Raw genomic sequence first — 16,877 nt, 5'->3', positions numbered from 1 at the left:
GTGCTGTGACGTTACAACAATACTTAGTGCACCAATTAGTAATATCTACTTATAAGTTATATAACTGATAAAAAGTGAAGTTGTAGGTACGTATATAAAAAAAGATATTTGCATCATAAGTGGCGATTTTCGCAATCGCAAATATTTTATAACACTCTATCTACATATAAAGCGATTGGTCTGACATGCATGTGAAATGTAATCAAATACATTGGTGTAATGTGAAATTACTTACAGTAATCAGGGGTTCTTCCTCACTGTCGCGAAATTTGCTTCCAACCATCTTTTCCAATCCCATCAAACTTCGGGTAGTTCAAACCAGTTGCTAGACTAGGCCACGCCCTTTTTGCGCATGCGCATTATACGAAATGTAACTATGCGATTTTCACATTGAAAAAATAATAATTAACGGAGATAGCTGCACATTTGTATACATCCAACCGAAAGGAAATACAATTTTTCTAGGCTCCAGCAGGGCACATTTTTTAGAGTTTCCCTTTAAGATGCATAAAAATGGCCCCTGATTAAAACATATTTTTTGTGGGAATTTTTGTCATTGATCCCCCTCTGGTATGTCACTGTCCATGTTGTGGGACTATTTGTGCACTCATAGTTTGTATTTGGTGGCTGCAAATATGACCTGAAGGTTTTCCAGGTTCTCCTGCTATTAAAGTCAATAGGGCCCGCCGCGAACTTGCGGTTCGCGAACATTTGATCGCGAACGAGCGTTCGCGAATCGTCCCTGCCAATGTTTTTCCATCACTACTTAGCTGTAGCTATAGGGCAGGCATGCTCAACCTGCGGCCCTCCAGCTGTTGTAAAACTACAACTGCCACAATGCCCTGCTGTAACCTGATAGCTGTAGGCTATTCGGGCATGCTGGGAGTTGTAGTTTTGCAGCAGCTGGAGGGCCGCAGGTTGAGCACGCCTGCTATAGGGTGTGCAAGGTCTATAGGAGAGCACTTAGTAGACACAGATCATATGTTCCGTTCAAAAAGAAAAAAATGTATATCAATTTTCTACTGTACATGAAGGAACATTTGTGAAATCTTATATAGATACCGTATGTTCTGCCTTACCTTTTCTCTTGGCTCATCATATCCCAATGTTTATCTTACATGTGTCTATGTCTGACCACCCAATAGTTGTGAGGAACTGCAGCCCTTAAAGGGGTTATGCAAGAATGTTTTTTGTTTTTAGCAACACCCCCCCAACCACTCCCCCACCCTCCCTTGGCCAGACCTGTAAAGGGAAGTCTACTTACCTGCTTTCTGGTGCCGACTTCCTGCTCCTCCTCCTTCCGGACAGTGATGCTCCTCATTGCAGGCCGGGAGGAGAAGGAGCAGGGAGTCAGCGTTGAGAGGCAGGTAAGTTTCCCTTTATAGCGTTTTGCTAGCATGTTGTGATTTTGTGTTGAATTTATTTTGTGAGAAATTGGAATCTTTAACAAAAACGTAGACTCATCTGTAGTAGCAAGATTCTGATTTATTGATGGGATTATTCACCGGCTACAGCTAGAATGATTCCAAGAGAACAAAGCATCAAACCCCTTTGTAAACCAATAGCCAATTTACAACTTGTATGTATTGCATCTTCATGGCTTCGACATTTGGATTTTCAAATTTTATAGTAAAACAATCTGGAAATATCTGACAATGACAGGAACGTCAGCATCGGCCACATGGACCTGTAAATCTTCTAGAAAAGCCATTTCAGCAGTAGAAGACACACAACGGCCGGAGTCTGGACAATTTTCTGGACACTTATGCCTCAATTGAAGCAGATTGTATTAACAGCTGTAGTCTGGACACGGGTTGGAGTAGCGGCTGTAGTCTGGACACTGGAGCAGACTATGGTAATGCTGGTTGTTGCACTATAAACAGTATAGGAGTAGTTCCCATGGACACAGTAGCTTTCTGTTGCACATCCCTTAGTGACTGATAACCGTGAGTTTTGTCCTGCTGAAATATTATCATTATAGTTTTTGTTTAGAATTTTTGTTGATATTTTTTTTATTTTTCATGTCACTGTCTATATTTAAAAAATCCTATAACTCATCCAATTTTCACACTGGCCATTAGGCTTAAAAATATCAATACTTCCTCTTCTTTGACAGCAGCCACATGGGCCAAAGACTGGAGCTGACCTCATAGACTACTATGGGAGATTTGTGTAGGCTTGCTCTGTGACCTGGGCAGAGGTAATTGTGCAGGTAGGTGGAGTAGATAGACGGTGTCTATAACCTATTGTGATGTTATCTATACAAAGGTGATATCTGTCATTGTAATCCGTACTTTCATGCTATGAGATGGCTACTGAAGAGTAAATCTATGAATAGCAACATGGAAAAAAAAATCCAAAATTCTAAAAAAATTATTTAACATAATGCATGGTTTAAACAATAAGTAATTTTATGGTCACACATTTAATTTAAATAGGTTTTCCGGTATTTGAACATCGGTGAACCTATCCTCCCGATAGGTCATCAATATGTGATCAATGGGGGGTCCACCTTCCTTCCTCCTGCCAATGTACTCTTTGAAGGGATACCAGTGCTCTCCCAAGGTCTCTGGCATCTGAGTATACCAAGCCCAGTGTCATGCTTTGTATAGTGGCTGAGCTTCGTATTGCATCTCAACCCTATTGACTTCACCAACAGGTAATGTGACTGATGGACATGACATCTCAGGCCAAGGAAGAGGTTGAGCACTGTGGCCCCTTCCCACAGCCAGGGGCGGATTGGCTATAGACCTTACAGGGAAATTTCCCTGTGGGCTAATTCCCAGGAGGCTGCCCAAGCCCTCCTCACTCCTCACAATGTGTACTATGGTATTGCTGACCTTGCCTACTTGTGTTGCCGGCCTACAACATAGGGCCACTCTTAAGTTTTTTTTTCCGGGGCTACTTTAAGGTCCCAGTCCGCCCATGCCCAAAGCTGATAAGTGGGGGTGCCAGTAAACCTCACCATTCTGATTTTGATGACCTATTTTGCGGATAGGATGTCAATAGTTAACTCCCAGAAACCCCTTTATAAAAATATAAAAAAATCAATTTTCAATGAGCTCCCCCTAGTGGTGGCTGCAGGCAAACAGTATGTCTATACAGAGGATTTGGATCTCTGTATCTGAGAAAAACTAGATGGACAAATAATGAAATTAATTTAAATTTTGGATCTATACAAACAAGAAAATAATAGATATAATAATGATTAATCCAAAAATTTTAGATTCAAGAAGACTTACCTGTTATATTTGTTGTCATGAAAAGACATTTATTATTATTACCAGTACAATTTACGGTTACTGAAGAGTCACACGCGGAGACAGAACCAGACTGGCATGACGGACACACCAGGCCATTGGTCTCAGAACTGCTGGATAATACTGTTGTGGAAAAGAGTAGTAAATAGTAATATATAATGGCTGCAGTACATAAAGTATCATATATAATATTCTAATCATGAATTAGAATCAGGATGTTATAGTCATCTCTGATATTAAATACAACGGAAACAGAAATGCCAAACCATGTTGGCCTGGTCTAGTTGAAAAAAAGTTTGATTGGACAATATCTGTGGCGTGACTTATAGGTGTTGTAGCAGTCGCAGTTGTGATCATGCTCACAAGCCAGGACAACCAACAGGCTCCTTTGTGATTTTCTTTGATGTCTGGCATTCAAAAGCTGTTAAGTGGGATATACCGGAGTGGAGGAGACGGAAAAGAAGATTTATGATGTTGGACATTCCCCAGCATCAGAAAGAAGATTAACTTTTTGATGTCAAAAGTAACAGTTGGTCAGTATACAGTCAAAGAATGGAAGCTGTGGAGAAGAATGCAGACGGCTGGCTGCAAGAGTTACAGTAAGAGATGAGCGAATTTCATATTTTGAAATTCGTTCATGCTTTGTTTACCGGTAAAAGGTGAATTGTGTTATGGATTCCGTTACCACGGACCATAACGCAATTGTATGACGGAATGCCTTTAGAGGCATTCCGTTATTCAAGTCTATGGGCTGCAAAACAGATCCGTTCCGTTTCCGTTATGCAGGGGAGTGCAGCTGAGCTGGGCTGGAGATTATACTCTACCACTACTGCTACTTACAGTGGTGGTGGTGTGGCGGGGTAAATGTGACTAATGTCTCACTCATGTCAGGATCTACAGACAAGTAAATTAAAGTTGGATATTCATGCACATGTACATACATAGAACTGCAAAAAAAGGTAAATGTGAGGTGAGAGCCCCCTTCTTCTGTCATACACCTTAGATACTGTGATCTCTATTTGAGAAGCAGACAACTCCATTCAGAGAAGATTCAAGTGCACTGCAATCACTGTCTGCTTGTGCTGCATTGATGGATCAGCAAAAGGGTTACACCAAAACTCATATACTGATTGCATATTTCTAGGATATGCCATCAATATCAAATAGGTTCTTGTCCAACCTCTGGGACCCTGTCCTTTCTCCATAACTGGGCCCTGAAGTGAAGGAGAATGTGCTACATGTTCTCCATTCATTTCCATGGAATTTCTTAAAATAACCAAGCAAGTGAGCTCAGCTATTTTCAGAAATCCTATAGCAGCGAATAAAGAGCACACCACGCATGGACGGCCACCTCTCCATTCACCATTGTGGAACTGCCAGAAATAGTCAAGCCAGCACTTCAATAAAGGTGAATGGAGACCATGCTTGTAGAGTTGAGCGAACCCGAACTGTAAAGTTCGGGTTCGTACCGAACTTTAGGTTTTTCGGCACCCGGACCAGAACCCAAACATTTACGTAAAAGTTCGGGTTCGGCGCTTTCTTGGCGATTTTTGAAAGGCTGCACAGCAGCCAATCAACAAGCGTCATACTACTTGCCCCAAAATGCCATCACAGCCATGCCTACTATTGGCATGGCTGTGATTGGCCAACTGCAGCATGTGACCCAGCCTCTATTTAAGCTGGAGTCACGTAGCGCCGCCCGTCACTCTACTCGGATTAGTGTAGGGAGAGGCTGCAGCTGCTGTAAGGGAGAGATCAGGGAGAAATCTTATCAAGAACAGTTTTTTATACTCAGCGATCTACAGCAAATGTGTTTTGTGGGTGCAGTGCACAATTTTTTTAAGCCTGCCTTGAGCCAACTACTGCTGAAAACGAACTTAGTCAATATCAATACATAATTGGCAGCCATTTTATGCAACGATAGTGCACCAGCACAGACTATCTGCATGTCTGCAAGTCCAGAAATACAGCTTTTTGCTTACTGGGGTTAAAAAAATACATCTGTTAAATATAGTGCACATCTGGGATTACACGTGCATAAGTCACATTTAGGCCAGAAATACGGCTTTTTGGTTACTGGGGTGAAAAAACCCTCTAATATTCTGCACATCTGGGATAAGACGTGCATAAGTGAGTGTCACATTTAGGCCACAAATAACGCTGTCATATAGAGTTTAAAAAAAAAAGAATTTAGTGCAATACCCTACATCAGGGTTTTTATTGGCGGTTAATTATTTTTAACAGACTTAACCACTTTTTACTTTGCTTTGTAAACGCTAACTATGAGGCAAACTTCTAATAAGGGACGCGGTCATGGTCGTGGTGTTGGTGGAGCCCCTGGTGCAGGGAGAGGACGTGGCCGTTCTGCCACAGCTACATGTCCTACTGAACCTACTACCTCAGGTCCCAGTAGCCGCCAGAATCTACAGCGATATTTGGTCGGGCCTAATGCTGTTCTAACGATGGTAAGGCCTGAGCAAGTACAGGCGCTAGTCAATTGGGTGGCCGACAGTGGATCCAGCACGTTCACATTATCTCCCACCCAGTCTTCTGCAGAAAGCACACAGGTGGCGCCTGAAACCCATGCCCATTAGTCTGTCACATCACCCCCGTGCATATCGGGGAACCTGTCTGAACCTCAAGTCATGCAGCAGTCTCTTATGCTGTTTGAAGACTCTGCTGGCAAGGTTTCCCAAGGGCATCCACCTAGCCCTTCCCCAGGGGTGGAAGACATAGAATGCACTGACGCACAACCACTTATGTTTCCTGATGAGGACATGGGAATACCACCTCAGCACGTCTCTGATGATGACGAAACACAGGTGCCAACTGCTGTGTCTTTCTGCAGTGTGCAGACCGAAAAGGAGGTCAGGGAGGAAGACTGGGTGGAAGACGATGCAGGGGACGATGAGGTCCTAGACCCCACATGGAATGAAGGTCATGCCACTGACTTTCAGAGTTCGGAGGAAGAGGCAGTGGTGAGACCGAGCCAACAGCGTAGCAAAATCAGGAGCAGGGTGCAAAAGCAGAGCAGCCATCGCCAAAACAGTTCGCCTGCTACTGGCCACCGTCACCAGGGACCGAGCACACCAAAGGCAGCTTCAAGGAGTTCCCTGGCATGGCACTTCTTCACACAATGTGCTGACAACAAGACCCGAGTGGTTTGCACGCTGTGCCATCAGAGCCTGAAGCGAGGCATTAACGTTCTGAACCTTAGCACAACCTGCATGACCAGGCATCTACATGCGAGACACGGGCTGCAGTGGAGTAAGCACCTTCAAAATCAGGGCTCAGGCCCCTCCTGCTCCCTCTTCTGCTGCTGCCTCGGCCTCTTCCTCCGGCTCTGGAGGAACGTTGGCACCTGCCGCCTAGCAAACAGAGGATGTGCCACCAACAACACCACCTCCGTCACCAAGCATCTCCACCATGTCACACGGAAGCGTTCAGCTCTCCATCTCACAAACCTTTGAGAGAAAGCGTAAATTCCCACCTAGCCACCCTCGATCCCTGGCCCTGAATGCCAGCATTTCTAAACTACTGGCCTTTGAAATGCTGTCATTCAGGCTGGTAGAGACGGACAGCTTCAAACAGCTCATGTCGCTTGCTGTCCCACAGTACGTCGTTCCCAGCCGCCACTACTTCTCCAGGAGAGCCGTGCCTTCCCTGCACAACCAAGTATCCGATAAAATCAAGTGTGCACTGCGCAACGCCATCTGTGGCAAGGTCCACCTAACCACAGATACGTGGACCAGTAAGCACGGCCAGGGACGCTATATCTCCCCAACTGCACACTGGGTAAATGTAGTGGCGGCTGGGCCCCAGGCGGAGAGCTGTTTGGCGCACGTCCTTCCGCCGCCAAGGTTCGCAGGGCATCATTCTTTTCCTCCTGTTGCCTTCTCTTCTTACTCGGCTTCCTCCTCCTCTTCTACCACCTCCTCATCCGGTCAGCGACAGACCTTCACCACCAACTTCAGCACAGCCAGGGGTAAACGTCAGCAGGCCATTCTGAAACTGATGTGTTTGGGGGACAGGCCCCACACCGCGCAGGAGTTGTGGCGGGGTATAGAACAACAGACCGACGAGAGGTTGCTGCCAGTGAGCCTCAAGCCCAGCCTGGTGGTGTGCGATAATGGGCAAAATCTCGTTGCAGCACTGGGACTAGCCGGGTTGACGCACATCCTTTGCCTGGCGCACGTGCTGAATTTGGTGGTGCAGAAATACATTCACAACTACCCCGACATGTCAGAGCTGCTGCGTAAAGTGCTGGCCGTCTGTGTGCGCTGCCGGCTTTCTCATCCTGCCGCCGCTCAACTGTCTGCTCTACAGCGTAACTTCGGCCTTCCCGCTCACCGCCTCATATGCGACGGAACTCCACCTTGTACATGCTGGAGAGACTGTGCGAGCAGCAGCAGGCCATAGTGGAGTTTCAGCTGCAGCACGCACGGGTCAGTCGCACTGCGGAACAGCACCACTTCACTACCAATGACTGGGCCTCCATGCGAGACCTGTGTGCCCTGCGCTGTTTCGATTACTTCACCAACATGGCCAATGGCGATGACGCTGTTATCAGCGTTACAATACCACTTCTATGTCTCCTTGAGAAAACACTTAGAGCGATGATGGAAGAGGATGTGGCCCAGGACGAGGAGGAGGAAGAGGGGTCATCTCTAACACTTTCAGGCCAGTCTTTTAAAAGTGGCTCAGAAAGAGGATTTTTACAACAGCAGAGGCCAGGTACAAATTTGGCCAGCCAGGGCCCACTACTGGAGGACGAGGAGGATGAGGAGGAGGATGGGGATGAAGCATGTTCACAGCGGGGTGGCAGCCAACGCAGCTCGGGTCCATCACTGGTGCGTGGCTGGGGGGATACGGAGGACGCAGACGATACGCCTCCCACAGAGGACAGCTTGTCCTTACCTCTGGGCAGCCTGGCACACATGAGCGACTACATGCTGCAGTGCCTGTGCAACGACAGCAGAGTTGCCCACATTTTAACGTGTGCTGACTACTGGGTGGCCACCCTGCTGGATCCCCGTTACAAAGACAATGTGCCGTCCTTAATTCCCTCACTGGAGCGTGATCGGAAGATGCGCAACTACAGGCGCACGCTGGTAGACGCGCTTCTGAGAGCATTCCCGACTGACGCCGGGGAACAAGTGGAAGCACAAAAGGCGAAGGCAGGGGAGGAGGAAGAGGTCGCCAACGCAGCTGTGTCAGCGCCAGCACCTCAGAAGGCAGGGTTAGCATGGCCGACATGTTGAAAAGCTTTGTCACCTCGCTGCAACAACCGGCCCCAACTGCTGATATGGAGCGTGTTAGCAGGAGGCAGCATTTGAACAACATGGTGGAACAGTACCTGTGCACACGACTACACGTACTGACTGATGGTTCTGCCCCATTCAACTTTTGGGTCTCCAAATTGTCCACATGGCCAGAGCTTGCCCTGTACGCCTTGGAGGTGCTGGCCTGCCCTGCAGCCAGAGTACTCTCTGAACGTGTATTTAGCACGGCAGGAGGCGTCATTACAGACAGACGCAGCCGCCTGTCCACAGACAACGTGGACAAGCTCACGTTCATTAAAATGAACCAGGCTTGGATCCCTCAGGACTTGTCTGTACCTTGTGCAGAATAGACATTTATACCACCATCAAACATACATTCTTGTACTCAAGTCAAGTGCAATGATTCTTTGTTTTCTTATTTTTTATTTGTCCCAATATTTTGGGGGCTACCTACCCCAATAAAAAAAAAAATATTGTTGGCTACCTCCTCCTCCATTGCTGCCTCCTCCTACAACACCACATTCACCGCCTCCTCAACCTCCGACTCCATATCCACCCCCTTCTCTGAGTTGCAGGTTAATAATTTGTAATTTTTTGTTATTTTATTTCATTTTAAGTTATTTTCCTATCCACATTTGTTTGCAGAGCAGTTGCCATGCTCTTAAGCACATTTTACTGCCTTTTACATCCCTCTAGCCTTTTCAAGGACTATTTTAGAGCCATTTTAATGCAAAAAAGTGCCAATTTTAGTGCCCTAAATTGAAAAAAATCTTATTTTCAATTGTCGGGTGACATTTTACCATTTTTGGCGTATACAAACCCCTGCTGTGCCCGGGTGACAGGGGCCTAAATCTCTCAAAATCCTCTGTTCTATTGCTGGGTGACATGAACCCCCTTTTGCCGTGAATGAACCCCTGCTCTGCATTGCTGACAGGGAACTAAATTTAGTGAAAACATCTGTTACTGATCGGAAGATGCGCGACTACAAGCGCACGCTGATGGCATTCCCACCTGACAGCGGGGGCACAGTGGAAGCACAAGGCGACGGCAGAGGAGGAGGAAGAGGTCGCCAACGCAGATGGGGCACCGCCAGCACCTGAGAAGGCAGGGTTAGCATGGCCGAAATGTGGAAAAGCTTTGTCAGCCTTGGAGGTGCTGACCTGCCCTGCAGCCAGTGTATAGTGTGAACGTGTGTTTAGCACGGCAGAGAGCATTATCACAGGCCGCAGCCAATGTGGACAAGCTTACGTTTATTAAAATGAACCAGGCATGGATCCCACAGGTCTTGTCCGTACCTTGTGCAGAATAGACATTTATACCAGCCTCAACCATCCATTCTTGTACTCAAGTGCACTTCTTCTTTGTTTTATTTTGTTATATGTCCCAATATTTTGGGGGATACCCCAATTTAAAAATAAAAAATAACACAAATCAGTGTTGGCTACCTATTCCTCCTTCACCGCCGCTTCCACCTACACCGCCACGTCAACCTGCACCGCCACATCCACCCATCCACCGCCTCCTCAACCTCCTACTCCTAGATCCAGATTGTTATTTTTAACTTTTCTGTATTTTATGTTATTTTAAGTCATTTCCCTATCCACATTTGTTTGCAGAACAGTTGCCATGCTCTTAAGCACATTTTGATGCCTTTTGCAGCCCTCTAGCCCTTTCCAGGACTATTTTAGAGCCATTTTAGTGCCCAAAAGTTCGGGTCCCCATTGACTTCAATGGGGTTCAGGTTCGGGGTCAAGTTCGGGTCCCAAACCCGAACTTTTTTTTCAAGTTCTGCCGAACCCGAACATCCAGGTGTCCGCTCAACTCTACATGCTTGCACTGTGTGCTCTTCTTCAATTCAGAGGGTGCGTTCTATAGATGGGAGTGGGTCTAAAAGGTGAGACCCACACCTATCTATGACTGATAGTATGTGTTAGTGATGTGCCTAATATCTATTTAAGAGACCCAGCAATGCTGCTATAAAGGTACAGATGAGCTGCAGCCGGCAAGCACAAGGAGAAGTCGTGCTGGGTGATCAAACTGAACTAATGCGCTGTATGGATGCAACTAGTGTTGAGCGAATCAGGGTGCACGAAGTGGACTTCGATCCAAATTTCTGTGAAAATTAGATTCACTGCGAAGCTGAATTTCTTCGTGGTGAGTGGTACCGAATCGATTTTCCCTGAAATTGAGTGAAAAAAAATCATACTGTACTTGCCTCATCATTTTGAGCATGAAGAGCCCACCACCGCCATCGTGATTGACGATCTCACAAAATCCCACATGTGGCGACGTATGATGTGGATTATCTTCAATCAAGATGGCGGTGGTGGGCTCTTCATGCTCAAAATGGTTGAGGTAAGTATGATTTTATTTATTTCAATTATAGACTTAAATATTAAAGTCAAATGCCGCGATCAGCGATGAACATTGCATCTGACGGGTACAAAGACGGGGAACGATGCAATCGCCGCTCCATGTCATTGCACTCACTAATTACAAAGAAATGCGCTTCATGATGAAGTAATTCGTCACGTAGCTAATTTTTTTGTAAAATTTGTTAAAGCAGCCCAATGGAATTTTAGAGAACTTTGCTCAACACTATATAACATGTGAATAAACCAGGGGTAGTGTGTAACGTCGGCATGTAATGCAACGTCAGGTTCATTTATTCTAAGGCCCCTTTCACACGGGCGAGTATTCCGCGCGGATGCGATGCGTGAGGTGAACGCATTGCACCCGCACTGAATACCGACCCATTCATTTCTATGGGGCTGTTCACATGTGCGGTGATTTTCACGCATAACTTGTGCGTTGCGTGAAAATCGCAGCATGTTCTATATTCTGCGTTTTTCACGCAACGCAGGCCCCATAGAAGTGAATGGTGTTGCGTGAAAATCGCAAGCGTCCGCAAGCAAGTGTGGATGCGGTGCGATTTTCACGCATGGTTGCTAGGTGACAGTCTATTCACTGTATTATTTTCCCTTATAACATGGTTATAAGGGAAAATAATAGCATTCTGAATACAGAATGCATAGTACAATAGCACTGGAGGGGTTAAAAAAATAAAAAAATAAATTAACTCACCTTCTCCTCTTGTTCGCGTAGTTCCCGGTCTCTTCTTTACTTCTTTAATGATGAACTACCGGCTAGGACCTGTGGTGACGTCAGATCACATGCTCCAATCACATGGTCAATCACCACGGTGATGGAGCATGTGATTGGAGCATGTGATCTGACGTCACCAAAGGTCCTTTAGCCCACAGCTCATCATCAAAGAAGTAAAGAAGAGACCGGGAACTACGCGAACAAGAGGAGAAGGTGAGTTATTTTTTTTATTTTTTTTTAACCCTCAATTGATCACCTACTAAGCATTCTGTATTCAGAATGCTATTATTTTCCCTTATAACCATGTTATAAGGGAAAATAATAACATCTACACAACACCGATCCCAAGCCCGAATTTCTGTGAAGAAGTTCGGGTTTGGGTACCAAACATGAGTGATTTTTCTCACGCGAGTGCAAGACGCATTACAATGTTTTGCACTCGCGTGGAAAAATCGCGGGTGTTCCCGCAACGCACCCGCACATTTTCCCGAAACGCCCGTATGAAAGTGGCCTAAGAGCTCAAGCAGGAACGTCTCTCTTCCAGGAAAGCAAGAGTCAGGCAGGTTTGGCCCATCTGATTTTTGTTTCCTTTGGGAGCTCTTTATATTTCTCACCTCCTTGGCCAATTTGAGTAGGCATTGTTATAAGGACACTGAGAAAGTAGGTGGAAGTGATCTTTTTGAATATGGGCGATCACCATTATCTATATCCCCTTTAAGGGTATGTGGATATTAGATGATGGGGGGGGGGGGGGGGGAGTGTTTCACTTATTTACTTGGAGGAGAAGCTTTTGCCTTGGCAGAGCCGATACAATAACATATTACATGGCTAACCATGTGCATGTCCTATGTATGTCTTACTTCTTGCAATGATAACAGATGATCACTGAGAGTCCCCATAGCCAGACCTTCTGTGATCTGGTCATTATTGGAGGATCTACCGCATACCTCACGGGCTCTGAACTGCCCCCCCTGGCTGTATCCCACTCCTCAACCGAGGGCTAGGATACAGCTTGCCTGGACAGTTCAACCTAGTAGATTTTGAGATTTACTTATTTCTGTCTGTTCGTAAGTTGTACCTCAAAAAGGCGTTTGCTGAGACCCCTCTCCGGTGTCATGACTCCTCGCCGGGAGATGTCCCAGCTACTATGTCCCTCACCGACTTCCATCTGTCGGGCAGATTCACTGAGGAAGAGATTGCTTGTATACACTTTTTGTCCAACACCGAACACCCCGCAGCACCTTCTAATCTATCAATAGAAGAATCTCGCACTCTTTTGTGGTTAAGTAAACAGACCAGTATGGTCATTAAGCCGGCCGACAAGGGAGGGAATGTGGTCCTCATGCCCAGGGAGTACTTTTTGGAGGAGGCATACAGGCAATTAGGAGATCGCACGGTATACTCTAAGCTTGGGGGGGACCCCATACCCGGTATATCCTCTAAGCTGTTTGTCTTAATTAACCATTATATATTTAATGGATTTTTGTCAAAAAACATGAAAGAGCGACTTATACTAGCTTTTCCCAAAATCCCTACATGGTACTTTCTACCCAAAGTCCATAAATCACTGACCCGACCCCCGGGCCGTCCCATCATAGCGGGGATTGGCTCAGTGACCGAGCCCCTGTCTGGTTACATTGACTGGCTCCTCAGGCCCTTGTTATGTAGTACTCCGACTTATCTTAAAGACACGGGTGACTTTCTTCGTGCTCTCAGTCATTTTGAGTGGCAGGAAGATTTTCACCTTGTCTCTCTAGACGTCGAGAGTCTATATACTCGTATTCCACATGACTTAGGACTCCGAGCAGTCAATAAAGTTTTGCGTAAAACTGACAAGAGTGTAACATTTATTGACTTCATCCATGAAGCATTGGATCTTGTCCTTAGCAATAATGTTTTTCAATTTGATGGTCTCTGGTACCGCCAGGTACTAGGTACTGCAATGGGCACTCCTGTCTCGTGCACATTTGCCAACCTGTACCTGGCGGTATTTGAAGAGACCTACATCTTTTCGACGGATAACCCCTTTCTGTGCCATATTCATCTGTTTCTGAGGTATGTGGATGACATTTTTCTGGTCTGGTGGGGGAGTGAGGAGTTGTGCTATGCCTTCGTTGATCATTTAAATGCACACAACCAGATGAACATGAGATTCACCATCAATTTTGGTGGTGAGTCTTTAGACTTTTTGGATGTGCACGTTATTGTAAAAGATGGTACACTACACACTAGTGGTTACCGTAAACCAACGGCTACCAACTCCCTCCTCCACCAGACTAGTTTTCATCCACCCTCAGTTAAACGTGCTGTCCCTTATGGACAGTTCGTCCGACTACGTAGGATCAATGATACTGATGAAGGTTTTTTCAGGCAAGCCAGAGAGCTTAGTAATAGGCTCCTGGATAGGGGTTATCCGTCGGGGGGTGTTTCAGCGGCTCTCCGCAAAGCCGCCAGATTGAACCGTACCTCCCTGTTTAGGGAGAGAGGAATCAATCCCACACCATCACGCTTCGCTTTTTCATTTCAATACAGTGCTGCCGCAGATACAGTTAAACGAGTGATAAATCAGAACTGGGACCTCCTGAGAGGGGATTCCTCTGTCAGTAGTGTGACGGACGAAAAAAACGCTGATCGCAATTTAGGAAATGCCCTACACTTAAAAATAAACTCGTCAGGAGTGTTTTTTCTACACCCAAGGGTGAGACTTGGCTTGGAAAGCCTAAGGGCAACTTTAAATGCGGTCACTGTTCGTTTTGCACACTCAACGCTTGTAGCAAACATTTACTTATAGGGGGGGTAACACATACAGTGCGGGAATTTATCAACTGCCGCACATCTTACGTGGTTTTTTTGTTTTTATATAGGCAAAACTATCCGCCCTCTTTTTGAGCGCATCCGCGAGCATGTCGGCTCTATACGGTCAGGTAGAGGTAGTCCACGCCTTATTGACCATATCCGCACCGCCCATGATGCTCATCCACGTTGTCTCTCCTTTGCGGGGGTGGAGCATGTCCGCCCCATCCCTCGCGGGGGTGACCGGCATCGCCTACTCCTGCAGAGGGAGGCAAGGTGGATAATGCAGACGGGCGCTATGGGCCCGGCGGGCATGAACGATAGGAACGATATGTCCGTGTTTTTATAAACCGTATGCGCTCAAGATAGTTGGGCATAGTGTTTACAGGATTCTGTCTCTCCACACTCTGTGATTCCTTGTCTGCGTTTGTTTTTGCTTTTTGCTTTTTACCCTGTGTTTTCTGCCTTTTGCCCTTTGTTTTCTGTCATGTATTCGTACTTGATTGCGCTGATTTTATGCGCTCCCTTCATCTACTGGAGTATCATATATACTGGATTTCGCACTGCACTCACGCCACCTATTCATGACCTTGTATTTATGCCCCACTTTTTGTGGGTGTTAGCAAGTGAATTGTATTTGTTTTTGTGCTGGTGTTTTTATTTGTTTGTATTCACATTTTTCATTGCTGCACGCATGTTTTTAACATATGTCATTCATCCTAGGGCGCACAGCTGTGGCTGACGGCGTCGGCCGCCCCCTGTCCGCCTCTATAAAACGCAAATTTGCGTCATGACGTATACAGCGGCCTGAGGAAGCGTGATCTTAAGCGCGAAACGGCCGTCGCCGCTTGCAACATTGTGTCCGCCCCTGGATCCCTTATGTATCGACTTCCAAGGAAGCCTGAATAAAGATACCTGCGTCATATCCTGGTGAGTGCCGCAACTCTGTTTATTCTTCTCTCTCCAGATCTACCGCATAGTGTTCTACAATTTGAGAGCACCATAGTATGGGGACAGATCCAACCTACTAATAATGTAATATCAATCTACTAGAAGAGCTCTTCTCTCACTTCCAACAGTCAGCCGCCATGAATGACCAAGTATCATCAACACAAAGTGACCGACTTACATATAGGAACAGGAGGAGTGCAGTCGTCAGTAGAGCAGCAAGTAGTGGCCGTCCTTAATTTAACTCCATTCACTTCGATATTTCCCTGCAAGTTACATTCAGATTCAGGAACACATCCCCCGCTGAAAGATGTATAAGTTTCTCCACCTGCAAATGTACATAAAGGAGGTTTTAAAGAAGGAAAGAGACTGCAGTGCGGAGATAAAGAATACATGTGAGCACCATGACAATCAGTTGATCACTCCTGTTCTGGCTTCTATAAAAGACTTGTTCTTTTCTTAAAATCTGATGCTCAGTCCTTAGGATAGTCCATCAATAATATGTCTGTGGGGACAAAGATGCAATACCAAGACGCTGCTAAAAGTACAGCATTGTGCACTGTGGACGAGTGTAATCAATGAAGAGGACATTGGGTTTGCAAGAGCGCCACAGCCCGCTCAATCAGCTGATTGGTGGCCGCGGCCAGAGTAGGACCCTAATAAAAGATATCAGTTTTGCAGAGTAAAATCCACAGGATCTGCCATAGATGTCTGACAGATGTGGCCCTCAAACCTTCTCCTGTTTGGTGAGATGACCAAAGGCTGCCACATCCATGCAGAGAGGATGGAGAGGGGTGAGAGGTGGGCGCCGCTCTCTCATTCTGGTCTATGGGAGTAAAAGGGAATGTATCACCTACATGTATTTTCCCAATTAAACCAGATAGTAATAAAATATTTTTTTTAAATCTGGTTTATTTTCTTATTGTAATTTTTTTCTGAACATGTTTATGGGAGCGGCCATTTTGCCTGAGTTGCTGTTAGCAGCATTTACAGATATGCTTTACAGCAGCCACATAGCTCATAAGTCCGATAGACATGAGATGCTTGATGGCTTCTATAGGAGAGTATTGTGGGCATGCTCTTTGACCTTTGCAGAGGTCACTCTGCAGGTAGGGGGAGTATATAAGCTCTGACTGTCACCTACTGTTAATGACAGGTCCTGAATTATCTATATAGAGGTGTTATCTGTCATTGTAACCCTGTCTGTAATGATAATGAGATGACTGCTGAAAAGTGATCTGTTCAGAACAGTGTCAGTGGTTTGTGTGTGGTATTTCATCTCAGTCAAATTCACTTCACTGGAACTGAGCTGCAATAATGGACACAACCTGTGGATAAATGTGGCACTGTTTCTGGAAGAAGGCAGCAATGTTTTTGTAATCCTGGTCAATCCCTTTAACCGCCTCTGGACCGCCTAACGCAGGATTGCGTTCCGGAGGCAGACGATTCATTCCTCCTAGACGCGCCGGCGCGTCATCTCACGAGACGC

The 16,877-nt window shown here is 45.9% G+C and overlaps 1 long non-coding RNA gene across 1 annotated transcript; it reads right to left on the bottom strand.

Moving 5' to 3' along the window:
- Window positions 1-1,413: 1,413 nt before the first annotated feature.
- On the bottom strand, window positions 1,414-15,697 carry LOC120992477. The gene is made up of 3 exons (XR_005776984.1): window positions 15,570-15,697; window positions 3,243-3,383; window positions 1,414-1,961 (listed from the first exon to the last, which is right to left on the bottom strand). It is a non-coding gene; the product is annotated as an uncharacterized LOC120992477 (long non-coding RNA).
- Between the last annotated feature and the right edge of the window lie 1,180 nt (window positions 15,698-16,877).

The sequence above is a fragment of the Bufo bufo genome, chromosome 1 (assembly GCF_905171765.1).
Source record: "Bufo bufo chromosome 1, aBufBuf1.1, whole genome shotgun sequence".
Taxonomy (NCBI): domain Eukaryota; kingdom Metazoa; phylum Chordata; class Amphibia; order Anura; family Bufonidae; genus Bufo; species Bufo bufo.
The sequence above is the reverse complement of the archived record's forward strand: the minus strand, read 5'-3'. Positions and strand labels throughout refer to the sequence as shown.